Source organism: Triticum urartu, chromosome 1 (assembly GCF_003073215.2).
Source record: "Triticum urartu cultivar G1812 chromosome 1, Tu2.1, whole genome shotgun sequence".
NCBI classification, from domain to species: Eukaryota; Viridiplantae; Streptophyta; class Magnoliopsida; order Poales; family Poaceae; genus Triticum; species Triticum urartu.
This window is the reverse complement of record NC_053022.1, coordinates 25776642-25793483: the sequence shown is the minus strand read 5'-3', so window position 1 is coordinate 25793483 and position 16842 is coordinate 25776642. Positions and strand designations below refer to the sequence as shown.

Here is a 16842-nt window from a genome sequence, read left to right as displayed (position 1 = left end):
AAGCCTCTAGTTGACTAGCTCGTTGATCAACAGATAGTCATGGTTTCCTGACTATGGACATTGGATGTCATTGATAACGAGATCACATCATTAGGAGAATGATGTGATGGACAAGACCCAATCCTAAACATAGCACAAGATCGTATAGTTCGTTTGCTAGAGTTTTTCCAAATATCAAGTATCTTTTCCTTAGACCATGAGATCATGTAACTCCCGGATACCGTAGGAATGCTTTGGGTGTACCAAACGTCACAACGTAACTGGGTGACTATAAAGGTATACTACGGGTATCTCCGAAAGTGTCTGTTGGGTTGACACGGATCAAGACTGGGATTTGTCACTCCGTATGACGGAGAGGTATCTCTGGGCCCACTCGGTAATGCATCATCATAATGAGCTCAAAGTGAACAAGTGTCTGGTCACGGGATCATGCATTACGGTACGAGTAAAGTGACTTGCCGGTAACGAGATTGAACGAGGTATTGGGATACCGACGATCGAATCTCGGGCAAGTAACGTACCGATTGACAAAGGGAATTGTATACGGGGTTGCTCGAATCCTCGACATCGTGGTTCATCCGATGAGATCATCGAGGAGCATGTGGGAGCCAACATGGGTATCCAGATCCCTCTTTTGGTTATTGACCGGAGAGCCATCTCGGTCATGTCTACATGTCTCCTGAACCCGTAGGGTCTACACACTTAAGGTTCGGTGATGCTAGGGTTGTAGAGATATGAATATGAAGTAACCCGAAAGTTGTTCGGAGTCCCGGATAAGATCCTGGACGTCACGAGGAGTTCCGAAATGGTCCGGAGGTGAAGAATTATATATAGGAAGTGCAGTTTCGGCCATCGGGAGAGTTTCGGGGGTCGCCGGTATTGTACCGGGACCACCGGAAGGGTCCCGGGGGTCCATCGGGTGGGGCCACCCATCCCAGAGGGCCCCATGGGCTAAGTGGGGAGGGGAACCAGCCCATAGTGGGCTGGTGCGCCCCCCTTGGCCCACCCCATGCGCCTAGGGTTGGGAACCCTAGGGTAGGGGGCGTCCCACCTGGCTTGGGGGGCACTCCACCCCTTGGCCGCCGCCCCCCCTAGGAGATCCCATCTCCTAGGGCCGGCGCACCCCCTAGGGGGCCTATATAAAGGGGGAGGGAGGGGCAGCCGCACCCTTGAGTCTTTGCGCCTCCCTCTCCCCTGCTACCCCTCTCCCCCTCGTAGTAGAACGGCGAAGCTCTGCTGCGGTGACCCCTGCATCCACCACCACGACGTCGTGCTGCTGGATCTTCATCAACCTCTCCTTCCCCCTTGCTGGATCAAGAAGGAGGAGACGTCACGCTGACCGTACGTGTGTTGAACGCGGAGGTGCCGTCCGTTCGGCGCTAGGATCTCCGGTGATTTGGATCACGTCGAGTACGACTTCCTCATCCCCGTTCTTTGAACGCTTCCGCGCGTGATCTACAAAGGTATGTAGATGCAATCCGATCACTCGTTGCTAGATGAACTCATAGATGGATCTTGGTGAAACCGTAGGAAAATTTTTGTTTTCTACAACGTTCCCCAACAGTGGCATCATGAGCTAGGTTTATGCATAGTTCTCTTTGCACGAGTAGAACACAATTTGTTGTGGGCGTAGACGTTGTCAACTTTCTTGCCGCTACTAGTCTTATTTTGCTTCAGCAGTATTGTGGGATGAAGCGGCCCGGACCAACCTTACACGTACGCTTACGTGAGACCGGTTCCACCGACTAACATGCACTAGTTGCATAAGGTGGCTGGCGGGTGTCTGTCTCTCCCACTTTAGTTGGAGCGGATTCGATGAAAAGGGTCCTTATGAAGGGTAAATAGAAGTTGACAAATCACGTTGTGGCTTTCACGTAGGTAAGAAAACGTTCTTGCTAGAACCCTATTGCAGCCACGTAAAACTTGCAACAACAATTCGAGGACGTCTAACTTGTTTTTGCAGCAAGTGTTTTGTGATGTGACATGGCCAAAGTTGTGATGAATGATGAATGATATATATGTGATGTATGAGATGTTCATGCTATTGTAATAGGAATCACAACTTGCATGTCGATGAGTATGACAACCGGCAGGAGCCATAGGAGTTGTCTTTATTTGTGTATGACCTGCGTGTCATTGAGAAACGCCATGTAAATTACTTTACTTTATTGCTAAATGTGTTAGCCATAGTAGTAGAAGTAATAGTTGGCGAGCAACTTCATGGAGACACGATGATGGAGATCATGATGATGGAAATCATGTTGTCATGCCGGTGACAAGATGATCATGGAGCCCCAAGATGGAGATCAAAGGAGCTATGTGATATTGGCCATATCATGTCACTATTATTATTTGATTGCATGTGATGTTTATCATGTTTTTGCATCTTGTTTACTTAGAACGACGGTAGTAAATAAGATGATCCCTCATAATAATTTCAAGAAAGTGTTCCCCCTAACTGTGCACCGTTGCGACAGTTCGTTGTTTCGAAGCACCACGTGATGATCGGGTGTGATAGATTCCAACGTTCACATACAACGGGTGTAAGACAGATTTACACATGCAAACACTTAGGTTGACTTGACGAGCCTAGCATGTACAGACATGGCCTCGGAACACAGAAGACCGAAAGGTCGAGCATGAGTCGTATAGAAGATACGATCAACATGAAGATGTTCACCGATGTTGACTAGTCCGTCTCACGTGATGACCGGACACGGCCTAGTTAACTCGGATCATGTTATACTTAGATGACTGGAGGGATGTCTATCTGAGTGGGAGTTCATTGAATAATTTGATTTAGATGAACTTAATTATCATGAACTTAGTCTAAAATCTTTACAACATGTATTGTAGATCAAATGGCCAACGTTGTCCTCAACTTCAACGCGTTCCTAGAGAAAACCAAGCTGAAAGACGATGGCAGCAACTATACGGACTGGGTCCGGAACCTGAGGATCATCCTCATAGCTGCCAAGAAAGATTATGTCCTACAAGCACCGCTAGGTGAAGCACTTGCTCTCCTTGCAGAACAAGACGTTATGAACGCTTGGCAGACACGTACCGATGATTACTCCCTCGTTCAGTGCGGCATGCTTTACAGCTTAGACCCGGGGCTCCAAAAGCGTTTTAAGAGACACGGAGCATATGAGATGTTCGAAGAGCTGAAAATGGTTTTTCAAGCTCATGCCCGGGTCGAGAGATATGAAGTCTCCGACAAGTTCTTCAGCTGTAAGATGGAGGAAAACAGTTCTGTCAGTGAGCACATACTCACTATGTCTGGGTTACATAACCGCTTGACTCAGCTGGGAGTTAATCTCCCGGATGACGCGGTCATTGACAGAATCCTTCAGTCGCTTCCACCGAGCTACAAGAGCTTTGTGATGAACTTCAATATGCAGGGGATGGAAAAGACCATTCCTGAAGTATTTGCAATGCTGAAATCAGCAGAGGTAGAAGTCAAAAAGGAACATCAAGTGTTGATGGTGAATAAAACCACTAAGTTCAAGAAAGGCAAGGGTAAGAAGAACTTCAAGAAGGACGGCAAGGGAGTTGCCGCGCCCGGCAAGCAAGCTGCCGGGAAGAAGCCAAAGAATGGACCCAAGCCCGAGACTGAGTGTTTTTATTGCAAGGGAAGTGGTCACTGGAAGCGGAACTGCCCCAAATACTTAGCGGACAAGAAGGCCGGCATCACGAAAGGTATATGTGATATACATGTAATTGATGTGTACCTTACCAGTACTCGTAGTAGCTCCTGGTTATTTGATACCGGTGCGGTTGCTCACATTTGTAATTCAAAGCAGGAGCTGCGGAATAAGCGGAGACTGGCGAAGGACGAGGTGACGATGCGCGTCGGGAATGGTTCCAAGGTCGATGTGATCGCCGTCAGCACGCTATCTCTACATTTACCTACGGGATTAGTTTTGAACCTCAATAATTGTTATTTAGTGCCAAGTTTGAGCATGAACATTGTATCAGGATCTCGTTTAATATGAGATGGATACTCATTTAAATCCGAGAATAATGGTTGTTCTATTTATATGAGAGATATGTTTTATGGTCATGCTCCGATGGTGAATGGTTTATTCTTAATGAATCTCGAGCGTAATGCTACACATATTCATAGTGTGAGTACCAAAAGATGTAAGGTTGATAATGATAGTCCCACATACTTGTGGCACTACCGCCTTGGTCACATAGGTGTCAAACACATGAAGAAGCTCCATGCAGATGGACTTTTAGAGTCTCTTGATTACGAATCATTTGACACGTGCGAACCATGCCTCATGGGTAAAATGCGTCTTCATAGGATAGCCTAAAAAAACTATTGGGTATACCTTCTACCTCAGATCCGAAGGCAAGATCTTTGTTGCCAAGAATGGATCCTTTCTAGAGAAGGAGTTTCTCTCGAAAGAAGTAAGTGGGAGGAAAGTAAAACTTGATGAAGTATTACCTCTTGAACCGGAAAGTGGCGCAACTCAGGAAAATGTTCCTGTGGTGCCTGCACCAATTAGAGAGGAAGTTAATGATGATGATCAAGATACTTCTGATCAAGCTCCTACTGAAATTCGAAGGTCCACAAGGACACGTTCCGCACCAAAATGGTACGGCAACCCTGTCTTGGAAATCATGTTGTTAGACAACGGTGAACCTTCGAACTATGAAGAAGCGATGGCGGGCCCGGATTCTGACAAATGGCTGGAAGCCATGAAATCCGAGATAGGATCCATGTATGAAAACGAAGTATGGACTTTGACTGACTTGCCCATTGAGCGGCGAGCCATAGAAAATAAATGGATCTTTAAGAAGAAGACAGATGCGGATGGTAATGTGACCATCTATAAAGCTCGGCTTGTCGCTAAGGGTTATCGACAAGTTCAAGGGGTTGACTACGATGAGACTTTCTCACCGGTAGCGAAGCTGAAGTCCGTCCGAATCATGTTAGCAATTGCCGCATTCTATGATTATGAGATATGGCAAATGGACGTCAAAACGGCATTCCTTAATGGTTTCCTTAAGGAAGAATTGTATATAATGCAGCCGGAAGGTTTTGTCGATCCTAAGAATGCTGACAAGGTGTGCAAGCTCCAACGCTCGATTTATGGGCTGGTGCAAGCATCTCGGAGTTGGAACATTCGCTTTGATGAGATGATCAAAGCGTTTGGGTTTATGCAGACTTATGGAGAAGCCTGCGTTTACAAGAAAGTGAGTGAGAGCTCTGTAACATTTCTCATATTATATGTAGATGACATAATTTTGATGGGAAATGATATAGAGCTTTTGGACAGCATTAAGGCCTACTTGAATAAGAGTTTTTCAATGAAGGACCTTGGAGAAGCTGCTTATATATTAGGCATCAAGATCTACAGAGATAGATCAAGACGCCTCATAGGTCTTTCACAAAGCACATACCTTGATAAGATATTGAAGAAGTTCAATATGGATCAGTCTAAGAAGGGGTTCTTGCCTGTGTTGCAAGGTGTGAAATTGAGCTCAGCTCAATGTCCGACCACGGCAGAAGATATAGAAGAGATGAGTGTCATCCCCTATGCCTCAGCCATAGGTTCTATTATGTATGCCATGCTGTGTACCAGACCTGATATAAACCTTGCCGTAAGTTTGGTAGGTAGGTACCAAAGTAATCCCGGCAAGGAACACTGGACAGCGGTCAAGAATATCCTGAAGTACCTGAAAAGGACTAAGGAAATGTTTCTCATTTATGGAGGTGACGAAGAGCTCGTCGTAAAGGGTTACATCGACGCTAGCTTCGACACAAATCTGGATGAATCTAAGTCACAAACCGGATACGTGTATATTTTGAATGGTGGGCAGTAAGCTGGTGCAGTTGCAAGCAGAGCGTCGTGGCGGGATCTACATGTGAAGCGGAGTACATGGCAGCCTCGGAGGCAGCGCATGAAGCAATTTGGGTGAAGGAGTTCATCACCGACCTAGGAGTCATACCCAATGCGTCGGGGCCGATCAAACTCTTCTGTGACAACACTGGAGCTATTGCACTTGCCAAGGAGCCCAGGTTTCACAAGAAGACCAGGCACATCAAGCGTCGCTTCAACTCCATTCGTGAAAATGTTCAAGATGGAGACATAGATATTTGTAAAGTACATACGGACCTGAATGTAGCAGATCCGTTGACTAAACCTCTCCCTAGAGCAAAACATGATCAACACCAGAATTCCATGGGTGTTCGATTCATCACAATGTAACTAGATTATTGACTCTAGTGCAAGTGGGAGAATGTTGGAAATATGCCCTAGAGGAAATAATAAAAGGATTATTATTATATTTCCTTGTTCATGATAATTGTCTTTTATTCATGCTATAATTGTGTTATCCGGAAATCGTAATACATGTGTGAATACATAGACACCAACATGTCCCTAGTAAGCCTCTAGTTGACTAGCTCGTTGATCAACAGATAGTCATGATTTCCTGAGTATGGACATTGGATGTCATTGATAACGAGATCACATCATTAGGAGAATGATGTGATGGACAAGACCCAATCCTAAACATAGCACAAGGTCGTATAGTTCGTTTGCTAGAGTTTTTCCAAATGTCAAGTATCTTTTCCTTAGACCATGAGATCATGTATCTCCCGGATACCGTAGGAATGCTTTGGGTGTACCAAACGTCACAACGTAACTGGGTGACTATAAAGGTATACTACGGGTATCTCCGAAAGTGTCTGTTGGGTTGACACGGATCAAGACTGGGATTTGTCACTCCGTATGACGAAGAGGTATCTCTGGGCCCACTCGGTAATGCATCATCATAATGAGCTCAAAGTGACCAAGTGTCTGGTCACGGGATCATGCATTACGGTACGAGTAAAGTGACTTGCTGGTAACGAGATTGAACGAGGTATTGGGATACCGACGATCGAATCTCGGGCAAGTAACGTACCGATTGACAAAGGGAATTGTATACGGGGTTGCTTGAATCCTTGACATCGTGGTTCATCCGATGAGATCATCGAGGAGCATGTGGGAGCCAACATGGGTATCCAGATCCCACTGTTGGTTATTGACCGGAGAGCCATCTCGGTCATGTCTACATGTCTCCCGAACCCGTAGGGTCTACACACTTAAGGTTCGGTGACGCTAGGGTTGTAGAGATATGAATATGCAGTAACCCGAAAGTTGTTCGGAGTCCTGGATGAGATCCTGGACGTCACGAGGAGTTCCGGAATGGTCCGGGGGTGAAGAATTATATATAGGAAGTGCAGTTTCAGCCATCGGGAGAGTTTCAGGGGTCACCGGTATTGTACCGGGACCACCGGAAGGGTCCCGGGGGTCCACCGGGTGGGGCCACCCATCCCGGAGGGCCCCATGGGCTAAGTGGGGAGGGGAACCAGCCCATAGTGGGCTGGTGTGCCCCCCTTGGCCCACCTCATGCGCCTAGGGTTGGGAACCCTAGGGTGGGGGGCGCTCCACCCCTTGGCCGCCGCCCCCCCTAGGGCCGGCGCACCCCCTAGGGGGCCTATATAAAGGGGGGAGGGAGGGGCAGCCGCACCCTTGAGTCTTGGCGCCTCCCTCTCCCCTGCTACACCTCTCCCTCTCGCAGTAGAACGGCGAAGCCCTGCTGCGGTGACCCCTGCATCCACCACCACGCTGTCGTGCTGCTGGATCTTCATCAACCTCTCCTTCCCCCTTGCTGGATCAAGATGGAGGAGACGTCACGCTGACCGTACGTGTGTTGAACGCGGAGGTGCCGTCCGTTCGGCGCTAGGATCTCCGGTGATTTGGATCACGTCGAGTACGACTTCCTCATCCCCGTTCTTTGAACGCTTCCGCGCGTGATCTACAAAGGTATGTAGATGCAATCTGATCACTCGTTGCTAGATGAACTCATAGATGGATCTTGGTGAAACCATAGGAAATTTTTTGTTTTCTACAACGTTCCCCAACACCTTTGAGGTGGGTAGCATGGACCGGGGCAAATTCTTCATTAGTATGGAGATCTTCGAGCGTGCCCTGAACTTCTAATGGGAGGTCATAATTGTATACGGACCGGCGGACCACCGCCGCTCCCCGGCCTTCTTAGCAGAGCTACAGCTGAAGATCTCTAACTCCCTCCTCCTAGTTCTCGTGGGCGGAGACTTTAACCTCATCCGATCCCCGGATGAGAAGAATAATGATCGGATTAACTTCCCCCGGATGCAGTTATTCAATGATTGGATCGTAGAGCTGGGGCTCCGCGAGCTTGATCGGACGGGGGCCAGGTTCACCTGGACGAACTGGCAGATTGACCCGACACAATCCATCTTGGATCGTGTCCTAGTTTCCCCGGAATGGGAATTACGCTGCCCCCTGGCCTCGCTCCGGGCTGTCACCCGGATCGGGTCTGACCATGTCCCCCTCCTCTCCACCGCCGACGAGCGGTCTTCCACCCCGCCGCGATTCCGGTTTGAGCCCTTCTGGCTCAATCAGGCCAGCTTCCGGGAGGCTGTCGTCGCTCGCTGGATTTCCGCTCGCTCTGCACCCCATCGCTCCATGTCTGTTGTGGACTCGTGGCACTTCTGCGCCAAGCTCGCCCGCCAATTCATGAAGGGTTGGGGGGCTAACCTTGGCTGGGACCTTAGAGATCGCAAAAAGGCCCTACTGTCGGCTATCCAAGCCCTGGACGCCCGCGCCGACTCGACCGGGATCTCCCCAGATGAGTGGATGTTGCAATACGACCTTGAAGACCAGCTCTCCACCATCTACACCGATGAAGAGGCCTAGTGGCACTTGCGCGGTACCCAACGGTGGGTGCTTCGGGGTGATGCCAACACCGCCTATTTCCAGGCGGTGGCGAACGGCCGGCGTCGTCGCAATTCCATCCACTGCCTGTGGGATGGCGGCATGCCTATCGTTCTCCCCTCGGCCATCCATACCCATGTAGACGGCTTCTATAAAGCCCTATTTAATCACCCCCACCCCGCGGGGTGGGACCAGTCTCGCCCCCGACACTTGGTCGGGTACGCAATTGGTCTCGGCTGAGGCCAATGCGGCATTAGTCGCCCCTTTTGATGAGGACGAGGTCCTCGCAGCCATTAAGGGGATGAACCCCTCCTCGGCCCCGGGTCCGGATGGCCTGCCCGTGACGTTCTTCAAGACGTTCTGGCCTACCATCAAGCCGGAGGTCATGGCCCTGTTTGAGAATTTTATTCGGGCTCCATGGACCTTGGGCGCCTCAATTATGGGATTGTGACCCTCATCCCCAAGGTCCCGGGCGCTTCTGACATTCGCTAGTTTCGCCCAATCATAGTGATTAATGTGATTTTCCGGATCCTGGCCAAAGGGTACGCCAATAGGGTGACCCTCCTCGCTGACACGATTAGCCATCCGAACCAATCCGCCTTCATACAAGGCTGATTTATTCTTGATGGGGTGTTAGTATTCCACGAAGTCCTCCACGAGGTTCGGCTGAAACGCCATCGCGCGGTCTTCCTAAAGCTAGACTTTCACAAAGCATACGACACGGTACACTGGCCATTCTTGCGGGAAGTGTTGCTTCGCAAGGGCTTCGACGACCGTTGGGTGACTTGCATCATGCAGCTTGTCTCCTGTGGCCGGACCGCGGTGAACATCAACGGAGACATTGGGCCCTACTTCCCCACCCTCTGTGGGGTCCGTCAGGGTGACCCTTTCTCGCCGTTCTTGTTCAACATGGTGGTCGATGCCCTGGCATCCATCCTGGATAAGGCCAAGGCCGCTGGTCATATCCGCGGCTTAGTCCCCCACCTAGTTGGAGGGGAAGGGGTCTCCATCCTTCAATATGCGGATGATACCATTATAATGGTGGAGGGATCCGCTCTAGATATTACTAACCTGAAGTTCCTCCTCCTGTGCTTCCAACAAATGTCGGGTCTAACCATCAACTTCGATAAGAGCGAAGTGATGGTTCTCGGTTACCCCTTGGAGGAAGCACAGGCTATTGCTGACTGACTAAATTGTCGGCTGGGTTCTTTCCCCACGACCTATCTGGGGATCCCCATTAGTGATTCGCGCCTCACCATGGCCGATCTTCACCCCACGGTGACCCGTATGCAACATCGCGTTGAGCCCTGGAAAGGGCGCTGGCTGTCGAAGGCTGCTCGCGTCATCCTTATCAATTCTTCGCTTGCTAGCCTCCTTTGGTTCCTCATGAGCTTCTATAGCCTCCATGAAACCCTTCACCAGGAGATCGCCAAATACCAATCCAGATTCTTCTGGGCTGGGGAGGGGGGTAAGCAGAAATACCACATGGTCAGCTGGCCAGATATCTGCAAACCCAAGGACCAGGGCGGTCTTGGGATCTTGTCCTCCCGACGCATGAACATTGCCCTCCTGACCCGTTGGCTCTGGCGCATTGCCAATGGAGAGGGAGGTCTCTGGCTTACTATCATCCAGAACAAGTACCTTCGTGGACAGCCTCTCGCATTCTGTCAGCGCTCAGGCGGCTCCTAGTTTTGGCAGGCCGTCGTCCAGCTGCTGCCCGTGCTTCGCATTGGCACATCCATTTCGGTGGGCACTGGGTACTCGACCCTGTTCTGGTTTGATAGGTGGCTTGGCGACACCCCCCTGGCCGCGCGTTTTCCAGTGCTCTTCGACATCGCTGTTAACCCTCGGGTATCTGTCGAGGCGGCCCTTATTGACTTAGGGCGCCTCGCTTTCCGCCGCCCCTTTGGCCCCCCTGAGGTTGCAGCTTGGGATGTCCTCCTCCAGGACATCGCCCTTCTCCCTATGGACGTCACCGACACCCCGGACACCATCTCTTGGCGTCTGGAACCCTCCAGCTGCTTCTCCACCAAATCCCTCTACGCGGCTATCGCCCCATCGATGGCCCCCGAGCCCTTCAGTTTGATCTGGGACATCCGCCTACCCCTGAAGATCATGATCTTCCTGTGGCAATGGATCCGCGGTCGCCTCCCGTCCGGCGTAGAGGTCCTTAAGCGTCATGGACCTGGAGATGGGATGTGCCCCATGTGCGGCACGGTAGAGGATGCCAACCACATCTTCTTCTCGTGCTACACGGCACAGTTCCTTTGGTCCTGTTTCCGCGAAACGGTTGGGGGCCAATGGTGCAACACCAACTTCCCTGATCTGCTTGCGAAAATTCAGGCCTCCCCCCTCGCTACAGGCATATTAGATGGCTTTGCATTGGGGTCCTTGCCTGGACGCTATGGACCATACGCAATAAGCTTGTCATACAGAAGGTGCCTCTTCGGTGTGCTACTGACTCCATTTTTAAAATGTGTGGTTATTTGCAGCTCTGGCGGCAGCTTAGCCGCCCCCAGGACCGGGACGTCATCAGCACCCTCCTCGCCGACCTTCGATCGATGGCCTTCCGCTTGGCGCCTCCGCTCCCTCCGCCACCCCCGGAGCCCGACTAGATGCTGTGTCGCACCCGGCGCGTGCGCTCTTTTGTGTTTTTTCAGGGCTTGTTGAGCTGTGCCCTCAGCATTAACCCTTTGACTACTTGTCTGTCTGGACCTTGTGTGTGTGTGTGTGTTTGAACCTTGTTGGATGTTGGCTTGGGCATTTGCTTTATAATATAAAGCAGGGTGAAAGCCTTTTTCGGTATTATTTTGAAGCAAAATGACCGCATTTCCTATTTTATGAGGGATAAAATAAGCCGATGTCTTCAATATTTAAACTTGTACGCACAATTGCACATGCAGGAATTTATGACGAGAAAAAGATTGGGACTAGCACTTGTTGTAGAAGAGCTTACAGAACAATACAATGCCACGAGAAACAAGCCAAACAATGTGATGCCTGATGTTTATATCTCAAAGGGGTAAGTTCAGAAAGACAGAAACTTTGTCTTCCCGTAAAAAAAAGTCATGTTTGGAGGAATTTTATAGGAATTTCATAGGGTAGGATTTTTATAAGAAAAAAATCCTATAGAGCTCTTTGGTTTGTAGGAATGGAATATTATTCCTATGGAGGAAATCTTCCTATCCTCCACATTTCATAGGAAAATAAACATTAGCCTAGACTCAATGAAAAAAATCCTATGATGTGAAACAAAGGACATCTCCTTTCCTATTCCTACTCATAGGATTTGAGATGCATGTCATCTCATTTCCTATGATTTTTCTATTTCTATAATTTTCCTACTCTATGAACCAAAGGAGGCCTAAAATGAGTATCTGTATGTTTCTCTGTTTCCTGTTGCCTAACCACACTACAACTGCTTCTATGTTCTCCCTAACCTGAAAATGAAGATACGTACAGTATCATCCCTCTTCCTTAAATACTCAACTCTGTACTTTTTGCCCTCCCTCAGTGAGGTAGATATCACTAATCACTAATATTCATGGCAACATATGTGTGATGTTTACCAATAAGGATAAACATTTTGGTGTATCTCATGCTTAATTGCATGTCAGCAGCATCATTTTTTAGTGCATGCTTCATTTCTTTGTAAAAATGATAGTTGTCATGAACAGTAAATACCGCTGTGAAGATGGTCAGGCAGCTGTGTGGGAGAGGGGTTAGAATAGGGATTGGGAGGATAAAGTAGATGGCAAATAGATCGTAATTCTTTTTGCTTGATTCATTCATCTCAAGGCCTCAAGTAGCTATGTCCAATTATTGGATTGCCTGCCCAAGTGATATTGACACATCAGTATTTCAATAAACATATCAGGCAAGGCAACATGAGATGCATTGTAGATTATGTAGCGCTTAGGTCTTAAGTGTGGTACATTATGCAATTACCTACTTTACTTTTCCCTTTGTGCTTCTGCAATATATATTTTGACATATAACATACTTCTACCCTGCAGCAAATGTTCTGCTGGCAATGCGTGCGTCAGCAAGCAGACTTGTTGCATCACTGTGGTGGTAACACAGGATGAATCGAACTCCATGTCTCAATTGGACAGTATCAAGAAAAGGGTGATTCCAAGCCTCCTGGCCATACCAGTGAAAGGTTATTATTGTTCGATAGATTTTTCGAAATATGTTCTCTATATATTCATGCCATGGAATCCTTAATAATTCCTAGATCAAGTTCTAAATTATATAATTTTATTTTTCTATGTTTCATGGTACAAATGTAAAATTGTTTTAGGTGCAACTTGTATGATTCCAGTCTTCTGAGTTCTGATGTTATCACAAATCCGAGGACCCCTTATGTTTTTTTTAGAAAAGGAGGAAGACCCCCTGCCTCTGTATCTGGACGATGCATGCAGCCACTTTATTAATTGTTCACACAAGACCTTACAAAGTAATACAACAATAAGACTAAAGCCATCCAGGACGCCTGCCGGGTATGGGGCACCCACCGGTCCGGCACACTCCTCAACCAGGACGCCTGCCGGGTATGAGGCCGCCGCAGCCACCTACCACCAATCCATCTTCAGAGCTGTACTGATGCATCTACCTTGTCCGGTCTAGTTGCCGTCGACGCCACCACGACGCCAGACCGCGTCACCCTCCTGCGCGAGTCCATCTATGCGCATCGGACGCCGAGTCACCATAGCACCATGCCGCCGTGATCCGCCGCCATCAATGAGTGAGATGACACACCGCTCCACCAAAGAATCCTTCCTCTGGTCCCTCGATCACGTGTGTACCTCCAAGAATGACGCCCGAAGGGGGGAACGACACTAGAGCGCCGCCATCATCCGGTCTAGGGTTTCCCCCGGAGGTAGCAGAGAGTGGCCTTGAACTTCTTCACGGCGATGCCTTCAAGAAGGGAACGATGCAGATAGCGCCGCCATCGCCGGCCTTGGCAGTAGCCGAAAGCAAGTTTTCACCCAGATCTGTTCGGAAGAATCCAACTCCCGTGCACGGCCGCCGCCATCACCAGGCTGAGCACACGCCGCCGCCGGCACCTCCACGATGCCCAGAGGTCGCGAGACTCGCCGCCACCATGCCTGACAGGCAACCACGGCCAGGCCCGAGCACCACCCAGATCCAATCTGGGGTCAAGAGCCCTAGGCCGCAGCCGCTGTCTAGGCGGCACCACCAGACAAGGACAAGCCCTCCAACCTGCCGCAAAGCGAGCCGCCGCCAGAGCTTCGAAGCGCCGCTCCACCAAGCCCACCGGGAGTGACTAAGCCGCCGCGAGGAAGAAGGGAAGCCGCGCCAGGGGAGAAGCCCCGCCGCCGCCGGCACTGCCTGGGCTTTGCCCAGCGGTGGCTCTCGGCGGCGGCGAGGGGGGGGGAGGGTGGAGGAATTGAAGGCCGGCGGCGGGGGCGGCTAGGGTTCCCCCGTGTCGCCTCGGAAAGGGACGCGGGGGATGGGGCCGGTGGTTTCAGGGACGGAGGACCCCTTATGTGACTTTTATCAAAGAATACATAGTTCCTTGATTCCTTCAGTAAACAATATGCAGATAATATATGATGTGCACTACTTGTTTTCTTTTGCAGGATTTTTGGAATTTAAGGATGTGGAGATCCAGTGTCATGAAGACGGTGAACCTGTTGTGAAAGTTGTTATGTCTGAGCATTGCAACAAGAGTGGGATATTTTGGGCTACTCTACAAAAGTCTTGCGTTGCAATTATGGCGTTGATTGACTGGGAATGGAGCCGGACAGGGAGTGTATATGATATTTTCTGCTCATATGGCACAGACTCAGCGTGGAAATATTTTGTTGAAGTATATATTTACTTCTCTCTGTTTTGATTTTGACTTCTCCGTAAACATTTGGGTCAATTTTTTTAAGCCTGATTGCCCGTGATAATTTCGACTTTAGCATTTGATGTTTCCTCATTCCTTGTACAGTCTTTAAGATCAAAAACTGATGATATTGGAAGGAACATTCATCGCAAACACTTGCTGGTCATGGCAGATTGCTTGTCTGTAAGTGGGCAGTTACATGGACTAAGCAGTCAAGGTTTAAAGCAACAGCGGACTCGATTAGCAATCTCATCTCCATTTTCTGAAGCATGTTTTTCCGTGAGTAATTTATGCTACTCTGAGTGACTGTTTACTACAAGAGTTGTCTTTTTAAAGTGTGGTGAACAAATTCTCATTTGATGTTATTTTCTGTAGAGGCCTGCGCATAGTTTTATAAATGCTGCAAAGCAATCTTCAGTGGACTATCTCTGTGGTACTGTAGATGCAATGGCCTGGGGCAAGGAGCCTTCTACTGGGACGTCGGGTCCTTTAAAGATTATGTATTCTGGGAAGGTGAGTATTATAATTGCTGCCAAATTTAGGCACATAATTTCTTGAAGGCATTTCTTTGTACTCCCAAAAATGAAAAACAGCTCAAACAAATTGAGGCCTTCACATAGAAATCACCCTCTACCCCACTTCTAGTGTCATGCATTTAGTTAACGAGAGCATAGTGCCACATATATTTTCCCAGATACTTGTCCGAGATAAAGCTGTGGGCTTTGAACAGCCTGTCTCTGGATTATTCTGAAACCAGTGAGTCAATCTTGGCCAAGTGATAAATGGATAAAAATATATTTTCTCCTTACTATACTTGATGTATACATATGTTCAGTTCGATGCTAATGTTTAAATTTTTCTCAAGGAGCATGCACTCATACCAAATGAGAACATCTATGACTTCCTACATGGCCCTGAAGTTCGGGAAGTGTCGGTTGGCGCTGTCTTAAATGGTAGCACCATATCTGTGGAACAGAACTCTCTTGGTGCTACAGTTGGTATATGGGACAATATTATTGATATGCACACTTGCTTGCAGAAAATGCTATGAAAGTAATTCCCCCTATCACTATCCATGGAATTGTATTGTGTATATTAGTTTTTATCCCGTTTGAAGTTTTATCTTAATTACTTTCTTATATGATAGCACGTTTTACTCGCATGAAGGTACCAATTAAATGCATATGCCGTGGAGCTAGATAAATCACATGTGATTGAGGCCCTGAGATTTCATCCCAGAGGGCGTGAAAAGATTGGTGCTGGAATAAGAAATATAAAGGTAATATAAATGTGTTTCTGTTTTTCTCATAGCTTCATAATTCTACAATTCCACTGATATGAATGTGGACAACTACAGATGGCTGTATTAACAGGATTTCTATTGTTTCCAAAAATTACAGGATTAGTTTTCTTACATCTTTGTGTGCATCTGTTTTTTCGTTTGGTATACGTGCTAATATTCTTGGTGGTGACATGCAAATGTGCAAATGAGCTGTCCACTTAATCTGTGCTAGTCAACTGGACTATTTTGCAGTGCAATATGGCTACTCTTGAATTCTACTGCCTCCGTTCACTATTATAAGATGTTGCAACTTTTTTCTGAATCGGATGTATACAGACACATTTAAGTGTGTTTGTTCACTTATTTCAGTCCGTATGTAATTTATATTGAAATATCCAAAACATCTTATAATAGTGACCCTGTGATTAAGTGACGGTGTGCTGTTTGCAGATCGGACATCATCCCAGTCGCCCAGGCACAAGGTGTTTCATTTTGGTGCGGAACGACGGCACCACTGAAGACGTGTCTTACAAGAAATGTGTCCAGGGTGCTGCGGATCTATCTCGCCTCAGCTTGGACGCTATGTAGAGAGGATATTACAGAACAGAGCAAGTTGGTCACACTAGTTTGCAGAGGCCAATTTGTTTCAGACCATAGGTAGAGAGTTTGATTGATGCTTTGTCGACAAGGAACTGTCGAACACGAGTGAATGATGCTCAGTTATCGCAGAGGAGTAAACCGCCAATTAGCGAAGGTGGCATGCTTCTTGACAACCCTTCTGATAGGAAAAGAACTCCATCGAACTCTGTTGTTGTCTTCTAGGACCGGCGATGCCATTGTTTTGTTGTGCAACCCTTTTTCTTCTCCGTGTGCTGATGGATCATCCATGACCGTCATTAATTGTAACCTAAATGCATAACTTTGTAGTATAATTAGCATAGTGC

The 16842-nt window shown here is 48.2% G+C and overlaps 1 pseudogene; it reads left to right on the top strand.

Moving 5' to 3' along the window:
• Window positions 1-16524, top strand: part of LOC125532625 — a 34974-nt pseudogene extending 18450 nt beyond the window's left edge.
• The last annotated feature ends 318 nt before the right edge of the window (window positions 16525-16842 follow it).